The 24610-nt window shown below is 41.8% G+C and overlaps 1 protein-coding gene across 1 annotated transcript in view; it reads right to left on the bottom strand.

The window, feature by feature from the left end:
- Positions 1-24610, bottom strand: part of LRRCC1 (leucine rich repeat and coiled-coil centrosomal protein 1) — a 1845576-nt gene that overhangs the window by 740099 nt on the left and 1080867 nt on the right. The gene's annotated exons all lie outside the window — the stretch shown is intronic.

Below are 24610 nucleotides of genomic sequence, written 5' to 3' on the forward strand. Positions count from 1 at the left end.
AGATACTAAACAAAGGATGATATAAAAACTGAGAAACTGGAAGCACTTGTTTATTAATATGGACAAGATACAAGCAGTGAAAATGTTTTTAGTCCATTTACTTTTATACACAGGTTATGCATATTTTTATCAACGAGAAGAACATTTGTGGATAGTAATTAGTAAACAATTGAAGGATTTTATAAGGGAGGGGGTGAGGGCAATGTTCAAGTAGGATAAGTTGATCCTTCCAATAAAACAAGGTAGTTTAGAATTACTTAATTTGAAGAAATATTTTAGAGCTATACAGTTAAGACTCAATAACACAATCAGAAAAGTATAATTCAAACTGGAAAGGGATAATAATGAAGCAGGTGGAAAATTTAAGAAATAAGGAAAGAGTGGGATTTTGAATGCAGATCCTTAAGCAGAATACTCAGCCATACAGATTGTTATATTCATAAAGCAGCAGAAGGTATTCTAAGTACAAAGCCAATATGTAAATGAAAAATAAGAGAGATCCTTCCGATAGAAAAGACTGCAATTAGGGGTACGGAAAATAGGCAAGAGGGTGCTAGAATTTACTGGCGAAAACTGGCAAAGGAACAAAAGTACTGGGAGCAAATAACTAGAGAGGGAAAGGAAACAGAATGGGAAGATGCCAAAAAGACATCTGAACTGCATGTTAGAGACTACCTTACCTATCACGGATTGATATCAGAGTACAGGCTAAGAGAAAGGAATAGGAGAATCCTTAAGGAAAAACCTGCTTTGTCAGAGTTTTTAGCTGAAGCTAGAACAAAAGGTGCTGTTAAAAAAGGGATAACTAGTATAAATTGTTGCATGGTAACTATAGGAATCAATCAGAGGAGGTTAGAAAATATTAGGAAGAGAGACTGGATAAGCAATTCACAAGAAAAACAATGGAGGACACATGTATGGCTCCCAAACATGTAACAAAGTCTAGAAGATTTAGGAGTTTTACTTGGAAGTATTTGCATAAGTATTTCTACAACCCAAGCAGGCTCCAAAGAATTTTTCCTCAGGTAGATGGTAAATGTTGGAGGTGTGATGGCGAAGGAGGAGTAACTGGGAACATATATTTTCAGAGTGCAATAAGTTGAAAAACTTTAAAAAAACATTAAGAAAAGGAATGCTACACACTGTGGCAAAAAAATAATAAAAAAATGAAAAAAAGAAGTTATGTCTTACCATAATGTTCCATCTGTGTTGTTGATCTTCTTTCATTCATCACTGATGGGATTTGGTTCCGAGCCCTTGGAACCAAGTCGGCCTAATACCAAGCTTGCACCAGCCCAAACCTCTTGAGCTAAGCTTCTTCCCACAATGCCCTTCTCCCTGTTACCTCAGATCGAGTTTTCCCATGCTATACAAGTAAAGCAGAGGCCATTTCTGCACAGATGCCCTAAGACACCACTTGGACCGAAAGCATCCCTCAGGAGCCTTTGGCTGGGAAAGGAGGGCGGGAGGTGATGAATGGTGTTGTTAATCTTCTTTCCATTCATCACTGATGGGACAGAATCCCCAGCTACCTTGAGATCCTTGGGTGGTCCTTATGGAAGAACTTTCCTGACAACCACTGACTCGAAGTCAGCTCTCCCTCTGGAGACCACATCCAATTTGTAATGATTGATAAAAGTGTGGGGTTTAGCCCAAGTGGCTGCTGCACAAATGTCATCCATAGAAGGCCTGGAATGGAAGGCTACAGAAGTTGCCATTGATCTAGTGGAATGGGCTTTAATATTCTGTGGCATAGGTTCTTTTGTAAATGAATAGGTGAAACGTATGCAGTCCCTTAGCCATTTAGATAAAGTGACCTTGGAGACCGAATTTCCCAGTATAGGCCCAGGAAACAAAAATGAAAAGCTGTTCAGTCTTACATATTGTTTGGGTCCTGTCTAAATAAAATCTCAATTTCCTGTGCATATCCAAGGAGTGGAGTGTAGGCAGTATTCTCCTTTATTAGAAACATTTGATAAAAATACTGGTAGGTCAATAGAATGATTGATGGAAAAGTCAGAAACAACTTTGGGGAGAAAAGATGGGTTCGTCTGGAGTGATACTCTGTCCTTGTGGAAGATTAGGTAGGGTCTTTTGGGGTGCGCAATGCATGCAGCTCCAAAATTCATCTGGTTGACGTGATGGCTACCAAGAAGAGATATTTCCATGACAGGAATTTGAGGTCACATTTCTCTGTGGGTTCAAAGGGGGGGTTGAAGTCAAAGACTGGAGAACTAACGTGAGATTCCATGGTTCTATAGGCTGATTGGAGGTCTAATGTGAGAAACTCCTTTGAGAAAAGTTTTAAATAAATGCAGTGATACGAGAGGAGTACCATCCAGCCCATTATGGTAATTAAAAATTGCCGCCATATGTACTTATATGGTAGAGGTTGTGGCTCCATCTTCAAAAAACATAGACAGATATTGTAAGACCGTTGTGACTAGAGCCGAATACGGATCAAGCATCTTTTGCTTTGACCAAATAGAAAACCTTTTCCATTTGTCCTTGTATAGTCTTCTGGTGGCTGGTTTATAAGCGGCCAGAATAATGTCACGAACAGGTGAGGTGAGATCATCCTGCCTAGCAACTAATGGAAGTGGAGAAACCAAGCTGTCAGCTTGAGACTGGACAGATTTGGGTGACTCAACCCTTGGGGGTGAGAAATCAAGTCTGGGAGAGGGTCCAGAATCCACGGTGGGTATAAGAGATGAGGCCGAAGGAAGGGGAACCAAACTTGTCAAGGCCAAAAGGGGGCTATGAGGATCACTTTGCATTTCAGCCAAATAGCTTTCTTTATGAATTGAGGAATCAGAGGAATGGGGGGATAGGCATAAAGAAGTCCAGTGGGCCAATCGTGAATCAGAGCATCCCTAGGGGACTCCCCCTTTTGGGGGGAATAGGGCAAAATAGCTGCTGCATTTGCTGTTGGATGGGGAGGTGAAAAGGTCGCAGCAAGGCTGGCCCCAATGACTGAAAATTTCTGTTGCTACTTCGAGATTGAGAGACCACTCGTGGGGCAAGAGAATGCATCTTCTCAACTTGTCTGCAATCACATTGTAGTTCCCTGGGATACAAGTTGCTATCAGAAAGCGGTTGGAAGCTATCACCCACTGCCAAATTCTCATGGCTTCTTGACACAGGGGGTATGACTTGGTTCCTCCTTGCTTGTTGATATAACAGACTACTGACATATTGTCTGACTGAATTGCAATCGTTCCAGAAGGAAGAATCGTTTGGAATGCTTGCAACGCTAACAGCACCACTCTCAGTTCTAGAATGCTGATATTCAGGCTGGCCTCCAAAGTGGACCATGCACCTTGGACTGTCTTTCCCTGGAAATGGGCCCCCCCACCCTATCAGGGAAGTATCCGTGGTCACAATGGCCTTGGGCTGAGGGGACTGGAATGGGCGGCTCCAAAGTTCTGCGTCTGGCCTCATCCACCAAAGAAGGTCCTGCTTGCAAGAGTTGGCTATCTAAAATCAGAAAACATAGAGGGTGATGGTTGGGAACCACTGAGAGAGAAGTCATTATTGGAGAATTCGCATGTGCAGTTTCGCAAGAGGCACTAGTGGTATGGAAGCTGCCATGGATCCTAGGACCTGAAGGACCTGAAGAACCTCAGTCGCTGAGACTTGGTTTTGACAGAGTAAGACCTGGAATGGAAGCCTCAATCTTTGGAGTCTGTGAGCTGAGAGTGGCACCAGACAGGATTGAGTGTCGAAGACTGCTCCAATGAATTCTATATGCTGGGCCGGAGTAAGGTTGGATTTCTCCCAGTGCACAGTAATCCCCAAAATTTCTGCTAGAGAATGGGTGTATTTGCAGGGCTATTACCAGAAGATGCTTGGTGGGGGCGGTAAGGAGCCAATCGTCTAAGTATGGAAATACCTGGAATCTTTGCTGTCTCAAGTGAGCTATAACCACTGCCATGCACTTTGTGAATACTCTGGGAGCTGTAGAGAGACCGAATGACAGGGCACAAAACTGGTAATGATTGGCCCCTAGCCAGAAGCAAAGTAGACTCCTGGAGCATTTGTCCATTTTGATGTGGTAATACGTGTCCTGGAGATCTATCGAGCACATCCAATCTCCCTCACTTAGAAAAGGGAGAATGGACTGAATCCACGACCATCCAGAATTTGGTTTGGGCAGACTTGTTCAAACTGCTGAGATCCAGAATGGGCCTCCAGTCCCGTCTTTTTGGAACCAAAAAGAATCTTGAGTAAAATCTGGATCCGCATTGGTCTGGTGGGACTAGTTGGATGACTCTTTTTCTGATACAGCTTTTTTATTTCTGAAGCTGCTTCTTAACTCTGACTGGGTGAAACGTTGGGAAGTTTTGTTGGAAGTTTTGGATAAGTAATGAGGGAAAGGGTGTAACCTCTGGTAATGATATTTTGCACCCAACGATTGGTGGCAATAGAGTGCCAGGCAGCTTGGTGCAGACAGAAACGACCCCCGACTGCTTCCAGAGGAAAGCAATTGGGCCATTCTTCAGGAGTGCTGGTAAGGCTGCCCAGAGAAGGAGTCTCTGGGGCCTTGGTTACATGTATCCCCTCTGCCTCAATAGGGGCATCTTCCAGAATTGTTACCCCCTCTGCCCCTGGGTTATCATCACCACGTGTGGCAAGGAAACGGCGCTGAGATTTTTTTATGCCCCATCTTACCACTCCTCTGGTTCCTGGAGAAGGAAAGTTGAGGGTTGGAAAAATGTAGACCTATGGCAGACAGGGTCTTACCATCCTGCTCACACCTGGCCTTTACCTTGGAGCCAAACAGGGAAGATGCTTCGATGGGAGCATTCAGAAAGGAAGACTTGAAGTGATCCGTGAGGTCACACATGCGCATCCAGGCATAACGTCTCATAACTATATGCCTGAACCCGCAGCTCTAGCCGCACTTTCGGTTGCGTGTGAAAGCAACATTATGGATGAGTTGGAGATCAATTCTAGGGTTGTGAGCTGCAAGGCAACTTTGTCTCTCACCTCGTCAGACATCTGTCCTGCGAGAGTTCCAGAGAGTTCGGAGATCAAGTCTCTTTGGAGCCTCGTAAAATATGCCAAGTAGTTCAGGGACCTTATTGCAAAGGTCACTGATACAAAGACTCCCTTCCCCAAGCTGTCCACGGCCCGGGACTCTCTGTTGGGTGGGTGGACAGTAGGACACTCTTCAGCTAGATCCTTTTCCATGGCCACCACCACCACCATAGCATCGACCAGTAAACCTCTGGAACAATGTGGGTTATCTTCTGGTGGAGAGAGTATCTTGTCGGGTCTCAGAGGATCACCTCAACAGAATCAAGGTTCTTCCAGGTGCTCTGCACCACGAACTGAATTAGCTCATCTGCAGGCGGGATCACTCAAGAGGTAGATGGTCGGGCAAGAAAAGCCTGCAGGAACACGGACTCCTCAGAAAAAGGATTAGCGAGCTGCCAGTCACCCCTCTGTTTCAGCATTTCAAGTATGTCTCCGAAGGAGAAATCATCAGGGAGTGACCATGGGGACCCTTCAACTTCATCGACATCCATGTCCTCTGTTAGAGACTCCTCAGGGGACTCTATATGATTCCTCTTGGAAGACCTCTTCCGTCGGGGCTCCTCAGTGGGGGCTTCTGAGAAGGACTTGTAGAGTGGGTAGCCTGCACAGTAGGTTCCTGCCTGGTGTCCTGGGGAGGTGGCCTGTGGCAGCTGTAGCTCAGGGGGAGAAATCTGGTGTTCCAACATTGGCGGAATGCTTCCCGAAGCAAACTCCCTCTCCATCGCACAGAAAGCAGGTCTGCCCAAAGAGGGATGGGAGCCCGGAACCGAGAAGGACAACCTCGGAACTGGGGTAACACCCAGCTCCGCTGAACTCAATCCTGAGAATGGAGCCTCAAGCAGGACCGGTGCAGACAAAGCTCCCGGCACTGAGGATGGAACCAAAGAGACTCTCGGCTCCATGCCCCAAAATGAAGAGCCTGCAGCCCAATTATGGGGTTGAGGAAGGACTGGTTCAGCAGGAACAGAGGACCAAAGGAACGGTCTCAGAGCCACAGTGAGATCCACTACAGGCGCTGAGACGGGGGGCTCCACAAAGGACATTGCAGCAGGAGGCTTTGGAACCGGAATGGTCAAAGGAGGAGAACAGGATGGAGTCCGTGAAGAAGTCAACCCAAGTCCTGCAGAAGGATGGGTCCTGGAAGGCATGGGTATCCCCCTGGCTGCCAACAGCTGATCCACAAGATGCACCACATCAAGTTCTGAAAGGTTCCTGGTGGATCTAATGGATACTCCCGATGGACAGTTAACTCGATCTAGAAATGGGCTATACACTTGGCCTAGAAAAGGGTCTATAGATGGAGAGTATCGTGGTGTGGAATCTACCAGCACCGATGTCTCAAGTTTGGAGACAGGAAGCAGTGGGGTCAAATCCATTCTTGTCAGAACAGTAAAAGAGCTTGGTGCCAAAGGGGCACTCGGAGCTGATACGAGGGGGTTCAATCATCACTGCAGAGATAGGCATTGAAGTCTTGCACTGTGCCAAAGCGGAAACTGATGCCGAAGTCATAGTAGGCGAGGCAAGGTCTATAGTTTGTGCCGTTGACAGTATTGGAGCTGAAGCTGGCACTGATATAGAAACGGTCGTAGTACCTAGAGCAGACAAGGTTGGTGCCAACAAGGCAGATTTATGCTCCAAAGTAAGTTTTTGCACTTTAGGTTTCACAGACTTACCCATGTCACCCGAGGGTAAAGTGGTAACCGAATGGGACCTTTTCTTATCCTTCCTAGGAGGGGTTGAGACCTCCGTCACAGAAACGGCCTTTGAAAAGGGCGACAAGTAGGCCCTTCAGTATTAACTTATTCTTGCGCTCGTTCAGATTGCCGGCTGAAACTTTGACAAATCACACAAGGAGGGGGTTGCACCGAAAGATGGGGCACCCCCCAAAAATAGACACAATCATCATGAGAGTCACTATTCGCAAGTTTACCATTACAAGAAGTACAATGCTTGAAGCCTGATGAACTCTTCTTATCAGACATCATGAAAAAGTTAAACACAACAATCAATAACTTCAGAGGAAAAAGTAAATTCTACTCTCTCTATGTCTAAACCTATCTAAATACACACAGTATCTATTCAAAGAGTCAAAAACACACAACTAGACAGAAAAAGAAAAGGAGAGAAGAAATACCAGTGATGGTATTCAAGGAATACCACAAGGGTAAAGAGAAAAGGCCATACCACCAATGGTACTTAAAAGATTACCAAATGGGTAGAAGTGAAAAAGATGTAAATTTCACTGTAAATATAAAGATTAATGGATGTAAACTACAAAATGACAAGAAAATAGGCAAATTTTTCCACAAAATATCAAAAAGTTTCCACTTAGCTGACAGCCCTGCTGAAACGTGGCTTTATGGCTACTCGGCAAATGAGATCTGAGGTAACAGGGAGAAGGGCATTGTGGGTAGAAGCTTAGCTCGAGGGTCTTTGGCTGGCGCGAGCTAGGCATTAGGCTGACTCGGTTCTGAGGGCTCAGAACCAAACCACATCAGTAATGGATGGAAAGAAGACTAATGACATCAAATCAATGGTTTTCAGTAGCAAACATTCTGTGGAATAGCAAACCAGATAAAAATTCAAACACCTTTATTTATCGACTCAGAATATTAAGTACTTTTCCTCAAAACAACACTTTGTCCCTTATATCATCAGAGCAAAATTCAAAAAAGACCCCCCCCCCCCCCATTTTTTTTGCAAATGAATATATATCTGCTATTGTCAATCACATGGCTATTTTCAGCCCATCAATATTTTCCTAAAAAAATAAAATACAATCCAATCACTAAAAAATTGTTAAAATCCATAAAAAAAATATAAAATATATATTTCAGAGACAATATAAAAATCCTTACATATATTAATCTCATTACCAGTTGAAAAGTCATAATAAATTAAAAATCATATATTTACATACTAAACTTCATTTCTTCAAAATGTTCTATTGCTGTTAACTCAGTGAGAAATTGACTTTGTGAAACCATTCATTAGGTAAAGGAAAACAAATGTAGCTAACTGCAATTTCAACACGTGAAATTGTTACTAATTCATTTAACCTTGGGGCACTGTAATGTCTAATTTAACCTTCCATAATAATTTCTTATAGTCTAACAGGCAGTCCTCCCACTGGATCTTTGTTAACCTTCTCAATTAAAAATAATAATAATAATACTTTTTACATTTATCATACATATTAGAATGCCTGTAAAGGGAGTTGTTAAGATCACATTTCTGCATTTCGTAATAATGTTCATAAATCCTTTTTCTCAAAGGTCTTTCTGTTTTCCCTACATAAAATGCATTACAACCTGAACACACTTAACAGGTAAACTACCCCACAAGTACTACAACAGGATCATAGGAGATTACTAGGCTATCAACCTAGAGGTCATTTTAAGCCTAGCCGTTTCATCCCAATGTAATAGCATTGAAAAGTTAGTCAATACTCAAGATTGCATTTAGTGATGACTCCCCATGGCCATGAGGGCTGTGGGTGCTACCCCAGGTAAGAATTTAAGGTGCTCCATCCAGTTATCCAGGTGCTTCTTGAACAGTGTCACAGAGGTGCTCTGTTTCACATGAACTGGTAGCCTGCTCAAAAGAGGTGGCAGTCACTGGGAGATAAAGCTGTCCCTCAGGCATGTCCTATTTAAGTCACAGGCCATATTTAGGTCCCCGGAACGGGTAGCCCTAGTCCCATTTGATTTACGGATATGCAGCAAGTTCATTAAGTTTGGGTCTTGAATTGCTCTGTTAGCCAGGCATAGGTATCCCCTAAGAAGTCTATAGGATATGGCGTATAGTGACATGACTTTAGTTGGTCTGTGTAAGGCACATGCTGGAGCCCCTTAATCATCTTTGTTAGAAACCTCTGAGGTTTCTCCAGTTGCTGAAGGTAATTTGTATGGTACATGCCAAATGGGGTGTTATACTCAATTATGGGCCAGATAAGTCCGAGTATAGAGGGGTTATAACCTCTTTTGCTCTTGAGGCAATGTCTTTACTAATCAAGAGTGCTACATAGAAAGCCTTCCTTACTACAGACTGCAAAGTCAAGGTCGCAGTTAACTTGTAATCCCAGGTACCTTACCACTTTATGGGTACTAGGGTATTGTGCTGATTTGATAGTGTGAAGGGACATTGTTTGTGCCTAACGGAATGATGATGCATTTCTTTGCATTCAGTTTGAGACCGTGACTAATACACCAGTTGTTGGTCTGTATGAGACCCTCCTGGAATATATGGACATAATTTGGGGATTCATTGATTGCACCTAGGTTGCAATTGTCTGAAAACTTTGCCAGTGACAACCCCTTAGTTTTGACCTGAACTTCTCAGAAGTATATACCAAACAGTAGAGGCCCAGCACTGATCCCTGTGGTACCCCACTGGTAACAGATCTGTTGGTTGATCTGCTGTCACACATTCTGATAGTTTGTGCCCAGTTTGTGAGTCAGTTGGCAGCCCATCTTACAATGAAGGGGTTTACATTCAGTTTGCTATGTTTATAGGTAATGCCTGAATGTGGGATTGTATTGAAAGCAGTTGCCAAGTTGAGTTATGCTGTGTGCACAGATTTGCCCTCATCAATGGCCCTGGTCACATTTTCAAAGAAATCCACCAGATGTAACTGGCAGTATCTGCCATTTATGAAGCTGAATTGGGTAGGATCCAGGGTTTGGAGGTCACCTATGTCTTTATTTAAGAGGTCCATAATGATATGTTCCACGGCCTTACAGATGAGGCTGGTCAGGCTTATGGATCTGTACTTCCCTGGGTCTGTTGCTAGGCCACCTTTATGGAGGGGAATAACAGCTGTTGTTCTCAATTCTGCAGGAACAAAGCCTGTGGTTAGGATATGATTGAAAAGGGTACTTAATGGTGATGCTAGTTCATGTTTTAGCCTGTTTAGAAGACAACGTGGGATGTCGTCTGGTCCCATACAGGCTGAGTTTTTTGCCTTGGACAAGGCTTTGAGGACCTGCTCTTCAGATATGTGTGTGTGTGTGTGTGTGTGTGTGTGGGGGGGGGGGTTGTGATAAGTTAGGAGGGGATAAGGGAGTAAAATTTTCTCCAAACCTATCCACTACCAGGTTTGTTATCTCTGTGGGGACAGTGTGTTATATACTGTTGGTCACTAGTTCTGCACATGCTTGGGTCCTACCTTTTAGGCTCCATACTTAGCTGTAAAAGGCCTTATGGCTATCCTTGGCTGTACTTGCTAAGTGTCTCTTGAAGGAGTCCTTAGAGGATTTGACAAGTTGTCTTATTTTCCTGTTGAGGCTGAGAAGGGTGATTTTTCATTGTTGAGACCTTTCCTTTGTTTTCTTGGACAGCAACTTTTTGTATTTATTGTAAAGTTTGTTGATGATGAATGTCCACCATGGCAGTTTGCTTTTACTTGGGGCTCTTTCTTTGATTATTTTTGGTACAGTCGAGTTTATACACTTATGTAAGTGATTGTACAGGGCTTTAATGTAGCTTAGGCATAGTTGCCTCTTCCAGCTTGGGGTGGGGCTTTGAATGCATTTATACCTTCACCTAGGAGGGTATAGTTTTGTCTTGCTGAAGTTATTTAGTCTGACTTCACCCTTTGTGAGTTCTGGTGTTACTGCCAGCTCGAAGGTGACTGATTTGTGGTCAGTTTTAACCAATGAGGTTACGACAATTGGGGTAGTGCATCTGTTTGATATGTTGGTGTGGACCAGATCTAGAATGTTTGTTCCTCTTCTCGGCGTATGAAGAATTTATTCCAGGGCATGTGAATTAACAAAGCCAAGGAACTTTTGCGCTAGCAATTTGGGGCTACCATAGGTTGCCTAGTTGATGGTGGGATAATTGAAATCCCCCATAACCAGTGTGTTCAGTAAAATTTGTATTGTCTCCAGTTTGGTCAAGGAGGCTTCATGGGCGTCATTACCCATGGAGGGAGATCTATAACCGGCTATGACTTGAATGAGGGTCTTACCCACTGAAACCTGAACTTGGAGCAACGTGAATTTATCTCTGATATAGACTGAACACCGCCTCCTTTGGTTTTCACATGTTCATTTTGCGGTATAAAGGTATGGAAGGCATTGTAGCCTTGTAAGGCCGGGGTACTCTCTGAGACCTTGAACCAGGTTTCTGTGACTGCACAATTTAACAGCCTGAACTGTTGACTTGATACCATTATTCAATGTTAATTCCTCATCTTTGTAAATACATTGGCACTGGTTGCATCATCTACATTTGGTGGTACCTGTCCCCGCTTTTTAGTGGCCTTCTGTCCAGCATTACCACTTTGTTTCTCAAAATTTGCTTTTAAATTCAGAACATTTTTATAGACAAGGCACTCCAAAATTTAAGTTGCTAAATAAAGGTATTTCAATTATTATCTGGGTTGTGGTTCCACAGCATGTTTGCTACCAAAACCACTATTTTTTTTTTGCCACAGTGGTGGAGCATTCCTTTTCCTGGTTTTTGGCTGAATGTTCTGCTTGGTTGTTTTTTTTACCTATGGATACCTCTACTCCCAGTCAGGATTTATTTTCATGAAAGCTGGAAGGAAGGCCCTTGATAATACAGACAAACCAAAGGGGTAGCAATGGGGGGGGGGGGGTGAGTTGTGCCACATTTACTCGAACCTGGTTCTTTGGAATTAGGAAAAGAAAATGGCTTTCAACTCTAGATTTTCCAATAGTTGGAATACATATTTAACATACCTGGATGGTATTTTTATTATTTGGAAGGATGATCCAGGTTGAATAAATTAATTTGTGAGCTATTTAATCAAGTCAACTGATTTTCTTTAATTCACCTATGTATTCCATGAAAGGGAAATTAATTATTTGGACATTACTATTACAATGGAGGATAATGGCTTTTTAGCAAATATTAATAGAAAGCCAACCTTTTCAAATAGCTGTTTACATTTCTCTGGTTGCCATCCTGTAAACTCTAAGAGAAATATAGTGAAGAGGCAATACAATAGGTTGGCAAGAATGATTTCAGACAGGGAGTTACTTATGAAAGAGAAAGTCAAGTTGGAAAAAATTATTTTTGACAGAGGTAATCCAAGAGAATTCATCTACCCACTTAGTTCCCAAGTGGCAGATGTATGGGGCGGGTAGATACAAAGCTTTGTTGGGGACAGGACTGTCTGATCCCAGCAATGGGGTGGATGAAGTTACATAATCAGGTGAAGGTTTCGAGACATTTCAAGTTAAAAGCATAGATAGCTTGGAAAGAGCTATGGTACTCCAATATACCAAGAACTCTGGATATATTAAAGAAACCATTAAAGAAAATGGAATAATTTTAAGGTAGACAAAGAGTTAATGACTTTGTTTGGAGACAACCCAAAATTTCTGTATAAAAACGGTCTGAATTTAAAAGCATATTTTGAAAAACGGAGTGGTCATAATATTGGAAGAGGACCACTAGAAAAGTGGGGACACATACCACCAAATATGAATGCTGTAACCAATGCCAGTATATTTCCAAAGATGAACGATTAACATTGAATTTTAGTGTCACGTCAACAGTTCAGTCTGTTAAAGGTAATTGTAATACTTGTGGGGTAGTTTACCTGGTACTGTGATCAGGTTGTGACACATTTTACATATGAAAAACAGAAAGACCTTTGAGAAAAAACAGCCGTGGTGGTGCAGTAGTTAGTGTTGTCGCCTCACAGCAAGAGGTTCTCCCATTCGATTCTCGGCTGGAGCACCTTCTGAGTGGATTCTGCACGTCCTCCCTGCTGTCGAGTGATGTTAAAGACATGCAGGTAGGTGCAAGCGTGAATGGACGTGCCTTCGTTGAAGGTTGGGCGTCGGGCTGGCATTGTAAAAACCACTGCCAATCATGAGCAGACCGGAGTTCCGCTGTGGCGACCCCTAACCGAGAAAAGCCAAAAGTCTTAAATATTATGAAACGCAGAAAGGCAATCTTAACTTCCTTTACAGGCATTCTATTACGTGTGATAAACGGAAAAAATATTATTTTTTCATAATTGAGAAGGTTAACAAAGAAGGACATTAGGAAACCCTGTTAGAATACAGGGAATTATTGTAGCAGTTTAAATTAGAAGCCACAGCGCCCCCAGGGTTAAATGAATTAGTAACAATTTTACCTGTGCTGAAACTGCAGTCAGCTAAATTACAGACAGTTTTTTATGCCACTATGCATTAGCATTTGTTTTGTTTGCATTTAACTAATGAATGGTTTCACATGATTAATTTACCACTGAGTTAACAGCAATAGAATATTTTGAAGAAATTAAGTTTAATATGTAAATATGTAATTTTTAATTCATTACTGATATTTCAAGTGGTAATGCGATTAATGCATGTAAGAATTTTTATATTATTTCAAATATATATTTTTTATGGATTGTAACAAGTTTTTGGTGACTGAATGATATTTTACATTTTTTAAGTCAATATTGGTTGGCTGAAAATAGTCATGTGATTGATAATAGCAAGTATATATTCATATGCAAAAATAGGGGAAAGGAGTGTTTTTGAAGTTTATTTTGAAGAAGTCCCTTACGATAAAAGGGATGAAAGTGTTGTTTTGAGGAAAAGTACTTAACATTTTGTCGCTAAATAAAGGTGTTTGAATTTTTATCTGGGATGTGGTTCCACAGAGTGTTTGCTACCAACGTTTTCCATTTGACTAAACTTTTAAAATTCCCTTCTGGGTACTCTGTCAAAAATACTAGCTGAGCAAATATATGTAACTAAGGAAATTTTTTTTTTCAGCTAGGATACAGGATCTGAATTGCCTAGACATAGTAAAGCCTCGTTAAGTCTAATTCTGGTGGCTGTCAAAAAGGCAATTACTGGAAAATGGAAATCAACGTCTGACCCAATCATATTTGCAGTTAAGAATATTGTAACAGCGACAAAAGAAATGGAAGTTAGAGCTTTAGAAAAGGGTAAGAAAAAAATTCATAGGAAAAAATAGAAATTGTAGAATAATACATGTAGAATAATCTTTTGAAGAAGCAACAAGGTTTAATGGAAGACAGGAATTGAGTCATTTATGTAATGTATGATTAAATGTAAAGAATACAGACGATATACAGTATGTTTGTAACTGTGAACATGCTAATATAATTGTTTTCTTTTATATAAACATATGTTTGCTTGTCATAAGTGATAATTCAATAAAGGTGTTAAAATATGAATGCCTGCTCAAGGGATCTAAATCTTTTTTTTAGAAGAACAGGTTTGCATCACAGAGATTAACACATCTATGGAACCATGTTCCACTCCACATAAAGCAAAGTACTTCTCTGACTGTATTTAAATGTAATTTGGATGAATGGATGAGTAACTGTAAATTCATCCTTGGTTTAGCACCTTTTTCCCTCATGAATAGGGCAAAATTGTAAATGTCTTGACATATCTTTGTACGACCCATCTTTAGGTTATTTCTGTGCAAAATATAAGAGAACAAATTACCATGGGAATGTAAAGATAGGTTTTGTAGAATATGTACAGATGAACAGTCTTGTAGGCACCTATGAATATATAAACACAGACGGCTCTGCAAGGTCACCATTTTTAACTTTAGAAATTTTAGAAATTTGTTCAGTTTTGAAAGATACAAAATGGGCCTCCAAGTCCCTTCTTTTCTTAGGGCTAGAAACAGTTTAGAGTAAAATCTCAAGCCTTTTTCTTTCTCTCATACTATTAGTATGTCTTACTGAGATAGCAAGTCTTTTAGCATAGGTGGGACAATTTGGATTTGATTCTTTGAATCTAAGGAACTGTCTGCCATCCTGGCTATGCAGATATGGAGGCAGGCATATTTTAAGTCCAGGGTGACCATGAAAGCTTGTGGAAAGAGTAGAGACTCCTGTCAAAACCTGGGAGTAAAACTAAATGCCAAGAAAAATGTGGCTTTCTTTGGAAATGCAGTCTGTACCTCTGCTTTACTAGCTACAGGATCCACTCGTCCTGTGTGATAGCCTCCCATTGCTGTACAAAGAAAGACAGTCTGCCTCCAATGTTTACGAGGAGAGGGTTGAAGAATAAGGTAGGTGTGGATGGTGGTGGACTGAGGAGAGGACAGGAGTTATCTTTTCTGAGTCACTTCTGCTCCCTCTGAGTGTAAAAGATCTGTGGGTAACCAAGTCCTCTCCCCAATCAGCTGGTCAAGTTTTCTGTGACAGTCATAGGTTCATAGGTAGGTACTAGGCTATTGGACTTAGGGCCTATATAAGCCTAGCCAAACGGTACCCTGGCTTTTGTCACCCAAGAAAATTATTGCTGCCTTTTTGTGGATTGCCCTTGACCTGTTTAGGATTGGGGGACCAGCTTTTATTGAAGTAGTTTCTAAGACATCTAAGTACAAGGAAATGAAAAGTTCCTTGAAAAAATGCATGGTTTTCTTCTTTTCTTAAAAAAACTTCCCTGCAAAGGGGGGGGGGGGGGGAGTGGATGTCCATATAAATGCTCCCTGTTCAGGGTAGGATAAAGGATTTCTGATTATACATGCTCTGGTAGGAATCGAGTCCTCAACCAGTTATGTCTCCTGATCACAGACAATGGAACAGATGCTCCGCATGATGTGTTCACTACATCATAGTAGTATTTTACAGACTGCCTGGCAACCTAGGAAATGAGGTTGCATAGGTCAAGAATCTCCCTCTTTGGGCCCATATTCCCCATCTCTGCTGATTTTTGTCTCAGCTAGCTGAGGAAAAAAACTCCTGAAACATTAGGGTGCCGACAGCTGAGGTAACTGAGGCAAACGTTTTTTCCCCAAAATTGATTGAGGATTCTTCTCCCTGTGCTTGCGAATATGGTTCCTCCATGCAGCCACATTTGATCTCTTGCTGGAATACAAGGACAGTACTGCTGGATCATCCTCATGAGCTTTATGCAGGTGCTTGTAGGAGTCATGGGCCCCACAGAATTGGTCTGGCTTAAGAACAGGGTGCTGGGGACCTAGCAGCAAGGATGCACCACTAAATATATAAACCAGGACTAGAGGAGTGGCTGAAGGATTGGGCTGAGGCAGGCTCAGAAACTCCCTGTAAGTCCTGTATTTGAGAGCTGTGGGTTAAAGAAAACAGAAATCCCAAAATAACAAAAAAAAAAAAAAAAAAAAAAGAAAAGGAGTTCAGAGAAGATGAAAAAAGCACTCTGTACCTATATATATATATATATATATATATATATATATATATATATATATATATATATATATATATATATAAATTAATATCTGCTATTGCTTAAGCAAGAATTAATGTGATACACATTTGTCTAGTTCTTCTGTATGAAGATAATATCTTTTTATAATCCATGGAACTGACAGAGATCAAACCAGACACTTGCTGTTGACAAGATAGTTGCTAGTGATGGAAATGCCAGTTACTGACTATAAAAGATTTAGTATAAGAATTAAAAGAAAAAAGAAAAAAAAAATACGTAAAAAAAACAGAAGTGCTCTCCACATTGTTTCTTTTTAAATAGTGAACAGATTCTTTAGTTACCAACATGTTACTTCATAGAGGATGAAGAAGCATCTTTTTATCATACAGATTTCTAGAGAGTATAACAGGTAATAAGACAGTACACCTAATGAAAGAGTTTTTTGAATAGCTGACAAGAAAATGTCTTCTAAGAGAAGATATTTACACTACGAAGAGACACACCAGACCAAACCACAGATTAGTCTTCATCTTTATCTTCAGATATAGGACATGATAAGGAGACTTCACTGCATCCAGACACACAGTCCAGCACTTTGGTACCCTAAGAAGTTGTAGATTTTACCATATGATCATCAAATGCTGTATAAAATTCTTAATCCTGGCCTGATAAAACTTGTTTTCCTCCCATTTAAAGGTCTCCCCCAATCTGTGAATAATATTCCCCATATGAGACATCCTCTGAAGGTGATGCAGAGGATAAGGTGACCTTGGTGTCTGATTGAAGGTAAGAGAGGGGACACCTGGTAAACAACTACAAATTCTTCTACCTAAGAGTATAAAATATCCAGATCTCTCTGGGGAGATAACTCTCAGCTCCTTTTTGCAGAGGGGATCCCGATACTGCAGGGTTATTACAGGTTAGCTGCATAGTTTTCAAAAATTACATGACATACCGGGTCAACTCGAAGAAAATTGTGGAGAGGCCAGGGAAGTGAAGAAGACCACACAACTCAGGCTGAGGAAAGGTAGATGGCATCCAGATTGGTTTACGCACTTTTGGCCTATGTCTAGGACTGCAGTCCACCTTGAAGGCCTTGGTTCTTAGGCAGAGGCTTAAGTCTTCAATCCAATCTCCTTCTATCTTCTCATGCACAACCCATGTGGGGAAGCATCCCTTTCCTGTACTGAAGATAATATGGGTATTGGACCCAGAGGTCCTCAGAGAGGATTCAGGGCCAATAATGGCAAAACAATATTGGTAGTGAGGACGTGATCTGGGCTAACAGGACATCAGCATCTAGAGAGGCCATGCCAGAGGTTTCTGCAGTAAATGATGCTAGGTGTGAGGGTTACTAAAGCGCCTCACTGACACCAAGGTCTTTCAATATGGGTGGGGAGGGCATTCAACTCTGATGCACTATCCACCACCAAAATTTTCTTCTCCCTCGGGCACTTCTGTTTACATGAGATGTCATAGGAACAGCGAGTGGATGATGTAGCGAACTGAGACCAAATGTGAGCCTTCTCCACTGACAAGTAATTCTGGAAAAGGACACACTTCCTACACTAAATACAGCTGTTAACCTTAGAAAATTACATCTACAATTGCCAACAAAAACACACAGCAGAAAAAGAAAACAAGAATTTTTCCACAGTGGGTCACTTATATGGAACTTTGAAAGCGGGCTGATCTGATGGACTAACAATGCAACTGAATGCTTAACCTGTTCATTGAAGTGTGTCAAGAAGGGCGAGAAGACAATGACGTATGATGTCCCTTACAACCAACATCCTGATGAGGGTGAAATCTTGTGTAGAAAACCAGATGACAGAGACAAAGTGTCTTTTGTGGTCTGATGGTATATACTGAAGGCAGTGTGCCTGAGCTGAGTAAAAATACTCCTCACCTTCAGAGGATAGTGGAGAAGGGTTTCTCTTTTTCTTTTTCGGATACCTTCACAGGTACCAGTGAAGATTTGTATTTAGAAGGCTTGACTGCAGGTGTGCCTTGGTCTTGAGAATAAACTGACACACTTCTTTGCTTTGAGGCTGCTGAAAGGATCTCTTTCAATGAGAACTTTTAGTCAAAAGAGAATAAGTGAGCTGGCCAGTTTCTGAAGCACAGTGGTAGTCTTCAGTATTGTCATGGTAGCAGTTTCTTCCTATTTGGAAGTCTGGATCAATAACACATCATTAATCTCTAGTATTAATCTTAGTATTTTTCCCTTTCTAGATCTCTTTTTTATTCTTGCTTTCTGCTGGCTTAGCCATCGGTCTCCATATCTGTCATGAGATAAACCTTCTGTTTATGTGAAGGGTTTTGCACATTACTAAGTTATACAAGTATAAAATGTGTAAATGGAATTTCTGGCTCTGATAAAACATTATAGTCATTTTAATGACTACACGTCTGCAACAGGCACAGCTTATTAACCTAAGAAAGAGAGAGATAATTGCTCTTCCTTATCACTGATGATTTCTTAACATTATTTTTGTTTTTAATTCTGAAGAAAAACAAAAACAACAGGTATGTACAAGCTACTACACAGATAAGACTACAACATGAATAAGAGACTTGCAGTTCTAATGCAGTGAGAAAAACTGAATAAAGAAAACAGCAATGCTAATTCACACAGGTACACTGCACAAAGACAATAGTTTCAAAAGTATTAGATCAGCACCAACTTCACAGGCAACAATCAGACAACTGAATAAAGTCTGGCCAAATGAAAGGGAACAGAAGGTGAATAAATCTAAATGTTATGATTTACAGTTACAGTGACTGTCTCTAAAAAGACCAATGATTATATATAAAACTACATACTGAAGAGCCATGAGGTACTTTTTGCAGAAGATATCTCTAGAGATTGCCTATATCTTTGTTTGGTAAGGTCATGGAGCGTATTATTATGGACCTCATAAACAAAGACATAGGCAATCTCCAAGCACTTGACCCCACCCAGTTCAGACTCATCAAAGGCAGATCTTGCCTGTTGAACCTGGTTGACTTTTCTGAGATGGTCACCAAGGCACTGGATTAGGGAAAGTCAGCACACACAGCTTACCTTGACTCCGCCAAAGCCTTTGCCACAATCCCCCACTCAGGCATCATCGGAAAGCTAACAGAATTTGGTGTAAATCCCTATCTCATCAGATGGGTGGCCAACTGGCTCACTGATAAGACCCACAAGGTCAAAATAGGTGCCACTACCTCCGATAGCAGACCTGTCACTAGTGGTGTCCTCCAGGGATCTGTCCTGGGACCCCCATTGTTTGGCATCTACTTCTCAGAGGTCCAGGCAAAGACAAAAGGCCTGTGGCTGACCAAGTTTGCAGATGACTGTAAGTTGGGTGTTGTCACTGACTCGCCGAATGATGTTAACATGCTTCAAGAGGGTCTCCCTGAATGATGCTAACATACTTCAAGAAGGTCGCACAGCAACAAATAACTGGTGCCAAAGTCATGGCCTTAAGTTAAATGCAAACAAATGTATTATCATACCACTTGGCAAAAACTCAGTCCCTACTGATTACCACATTAGCGACAACCCCCTAAGCACACAACCTGTAGTGCGATACCTGGGTACACAAGTTGACAACAATCTCACATTTGACCATCGTGTAGCGGCAGTGGTCAAAAAAGCCTTTTACTTGGTTCATCTCATAAGTAAAGGGATTCCATCCAGAAAAAAGGAGGTTATTACCTCTCTGTACTCCTCCCTCATTAGGCTAATAATGGAGTACAATGCACCGTTTGGTATGTACCTCTCCAAACACCTGCACCAACTGGAAAGGCCACAGAAATACCACACAAAGAGAATCCATGGCATCCAACACCTGCCCTATGTGGACAAGCTGAAATCACTATCACTCTACTCTGTATCGGACAGATTGCTGAGAGGTGATCTGTATCTCACCTACAAGGCAATCTCAGATCCTGCTCTACTAGAGATGCTCCATATCCATAAGTCTAACTCCTCGCGTAGTACCTGATCGAAAGGCTTAAATCTAATGTGTGACATTAACAAAACCTGCTAGAGAGACAAGTTTGTCTCTCAGAGACTGCCCCATCTCTGGAATAGACTCCCCATACACGTGAAACAAAGTACGTCGCTGACCCTCTTCAAGTGCAACCTTGATGAGTGGATGGGCAACCACAAATTTGTCCTAGGGTTCCACCTGTGTCCCTCATTGACAGGGGTGACAGGTGCTGTTTGTGGTTTCTTTTTTGGGGATAAACTCATGGCTAGGCTTGTAAGGGCCCCAGACCTATTAGCCTAGTAATCTGTTATGATCCTACGAATGACATCTAGGACACTGTGAATAATGAGTAACACACACAAAGACACACACGCACTTTTTATTGAACTTTATTTGTATCTGCATCCAGGAAATTAATTGACTGTGGAACCATCTATACCAAGCGATTGCAGCCCCCCAAACATCTCCAACGCCCAAGTGAGAACTGCTCTCTCCAAAGCAAAAAACACAGCATCCATGGGACCTGATGGTGTCCCCGGCTGTGTGCTCCACGAACTCAACGAGGAATTAAACCCACAGCTAGGACAGCTGTTTAATCATAGTCTTACCTCTGGATACGCACCAGGAGTGGCGCACTGCAACTGTGGTCCCACTTCACAAAGGCGGTGCCTCCACCGACCCTGGAAATTACCGGCCCATTAGCTTGACAAGCCTTATCTGCAAAGCCATGGAGAGGATCATAATGGACCTCATAAATAAAGACATAGGGAATTTGCAGACTTTGGATCCATCCCAGTTTGGCTTTGTCAAAGGCAGATCATGCCTTCTAAACTTGGTTGACTTTTTCGAAACAGTCACCAAAGCCATTGATGAGGGAAAGGCAGTCCATACAGCCTACCTCGATCTTTCGAAGGCCTTTGATACAATACCCCACTCGGGTATCATTGAAAAACTCATCAGCTTAAATGTTAACCCATACATCACAAGATGGGTTGCAAACTGGCTGAGTGACAGAACCCACAGGGTCAGAGTTGCTGGCGCCATGTCAGACTCAAAGCCTGTCACAAGTGGTGTACCACAGGGCTCAGTCCTGGGCCCACTCTTGTTTGGCATCTACTTTTCCGAAGTACAAGCAAACACAGGAGGGTTATGGCTGACAAAGTTTGCAGATGACTGCAAACTGGGCCATAGTAGAAAACACATCTGACACAGATATCCTTCAGAAGGGTCTCACAGAAACAGATAACTGGTGCCAGAGCCATGGCCTAAAGTTAAATGCCAAAAATGCATAGTCATACCCTTCGGGAAAAACAAGGTTACCCCTAGCTACCAAATAGGTGGCAATCCACTGAGTACAGAAGAAGTTATCAGGGACCTGGGGACCCAGGTTGATAGTAGTCTGTCATTCGACACCCATGTAGCTAAAGTAGTTAGGAAGACCTTCTACATTGCCCACCTTATCATGAAGGGATTCTCATCTAGATCAAGGGAGGTCATAGTCTCCCTATACTCATCACTCATCAGACCAATGATTGAGTACAATGCCCCATTCGAATGTATCTGACCCGACACTTGCAGCAGCTGGAGAGGCCACAAAAGTTCCTCACCAAAAGGATAAAGGGTCTCAAACATCTGTCCTATGCTGCCCGACTGAAAGAACTCCAGCTCTATTCAGTTGCTTACCGCTTGCTCAGAGGTGACCTTTGCCTAACATACAAGGCCATGTCAAACCCAGATTTGATGAATATGCTTCACCTCAAAAAATCTAGATCCGTCAGAGCCACAAGGGCGGGAGACTTAAACCTCGACACGGCTATTAATAGGACGTGCTGGAGGGATAGATTCATCACCCAAAGACTCCCTATGCTGTGGAATAAAATCCCGATATATGTGAGGCAGAGCACCTCGCTGGCCTTGTTCAAGAGAAATCTTGACCAATGGATGGGAGATCGCAGATATACCCCAGGGATTACCTCAGTGTCACTGCTCAACAGAGGCACAGCAAAATAATGGGTATAGTTCCCCATACTAAAGGGGTGGCGTAAGCCACAAAACTATGGGCTAGGCTTGTAAATGCCCTCGGGCAGATAGCCTAGTATGAACCTATGAACCTATGAACCTATGATAAGTCAAATGTAATTTCTCACAGTTGTGTGTAATGCCAAGGAGGCAAAATATACTCACAATAACAGCTCAAGGCTTAAAATTAGCTGTTGTATGGATTCTTATACAAGACAGTTGTCCAGGTAACGAAAAAGTGTGGATGCATGTTGATCTGATGAGAGTTAGCACTGCTGCCATACATTCGTAAGATTTCTTGCAGTAGATGTGAGTCCAAAAGGCAAGGATGTGAACTGGAAGTGATATTAGCCTACCTTGAACCTGAGGCATTTCCTGTGAGGGGATAAATGGGGATATGAAGACAAGTATCTTCCTTGTTCAGTATGAGTATCTGTGTGAGGACTTCCAGTATGTAATTGAGCTAAAGAGATGGGAACTCTCTCCCCTCCTCAATAAGTTAATAGTAAAATTAGAACAATGCTGACAAAAAAAGCTTATAGAAGGAAAAAGTGAAGACGAAAGAGCAAATAACATGATCAGATGACAAAACCAATGAAAAAAGGAGGGAAAACTGAGCAGAGAAGTCAGCAGGCCAATTGAGAGCCTGATCCAGTCCACCACCGAACTAGAAGGAGGCAAAAAATGATGGAGAAAATGCTACACAAAATGGACAAGATGCATAAAGAGGTCATGAAAATGAGGGAATTACTGACAGAATACATAAAAAATTAACAAGAGGCTCAAAGTAATGGAGGCAGCCATTTCAGAACATTGAGACGACACAGAAGCCATGCAGAAGGTGGGGAACAATCAATTCAATATGAGTAGCAGATCTTGAGGCCATCCAGGAAAACATACAAGAAAAATGGATGGAGCTTGATGACAGAGGAAGGAGTGAGTATGTAAGGATGCCAAATACCCCAGAAGGGAAAGACTCTAGAGAAAATGTAGCTGAAGTGATGAGCAAATGGACAAATATCCAAAAAACAAACTCTTATTAAGAGAGCTCATTGGATATATACTCCAGCAACCAAGGCATCACTCTGCCAGAGACCCCTTAATTATTAAAATACAGGCATTTTCAACTGGCTGACATGTGACTAGATCATTAAGATACATGAGGTGATGGCATGCATCACCTCTTCTGACTCAGCTTTTGCTTCAATTTTCTCTTCAGCTATGGTTCTGAGTTTCTTCCCGCCAATAAAAAGGCCATCAGGACATTCAACTTCCTAACATCAGGTGGCAGACTTAAAGTCTTGGCATATATTATGCTAAATGTACAAGACCTTAAGTACCAACTTTAATGCACAAGCACACCTGCTATGGGACTTCAGGAGCACCAGATCCGACGATGTAACTATGGCACTCATGAAAACTAAAACATACTGAAAATAAACACATAAAAAGTCATCTCCAATGTAGCAGAAAGATAAAGTCCTCACTGCAGACATGGTACATGGGTTCAGTTAGCAGCTCTGGTGAATTGGCAGTGGAGGGTGAGTGTGCCTATCCTGGATTAGAATGAGGTAGGTGGTGTCAAACACAGACTACACCACGCCCCTTAGAGGAGGGTTAGGTTGAAAAAGATGCAGTATGGGGTGAATGTTAGGCTCATCAACCTACCATTGAGAGACAGCTTTCATAGTGGACATGTGGGAGAACACATTCAAATTAGGAAGGCATTGTAAGCTATGCAGTAACATGGCTCCCCATTCAGGGTGTGAATTTAGGGCCTTCATAAATGTTAACACAGCCAGCATGCTATAAATGACAGTAGCAACCATCATGGCTGCCTGAATGATTGCCCCTCCCAACCCCCTTGATGTCTCTCTTCTCTGTGATTATGAAGGACTAGCCAATGTGGAAGAATGAATGGGTTCAGGTCCAGCTGAGGAAGGTTTAGTGGTTGACAGGTATTCAGTTTTCACAACCACATTAAAATTACAAAGCCAGAAGTCAACAAACTCCTCTTCTGGACTAGGGAAATTTTCTACTTTCTATCCCCCACAGCCAAGACACCCACTGGAAAGGGAATCCTACTGCTACAGCTGGAATACGGCTTCTCCAATGTTGTTTCTGCCTTCAGTAAAAAATCTTACAGCACTGCAGACTGATGCACCACTTATCAGATCATTGGAAAAATAATAAATTCTAAAAAAAAGGACTTAGAAAATGAAGCTCCATAAACTTGAAACTCTCTAAAATGTAATAATAAGAGACGAAAAGGAATTACTTCAACTGTTAAGAGTGGTAAGAAGGAATTAAAATAGCTTGAACAAATAGAAGTTTTGAACGATCAGGTTTAACATTAGTATCAAACAACACAAGACCATCATAGCCTTAAGGCAAACCACTATTGGTGCTGGGAAA

The sequence above is a fragment of the Protopterus annectens genome, chromosome 3.part0 (genome assembly GCF_019279795.1).
Source record: "Protopterus annectens isolate FY-2018-M chromosome 3.part0, PAN1.0, whole genome shotgun sequence".
In the NCBI taxonomy this organism is placed as follows: Eukaryota; Metazoa; Chordata; order Ceratodontiformes; family Protopteridae; genus Protopterus; species Protopterus annectens.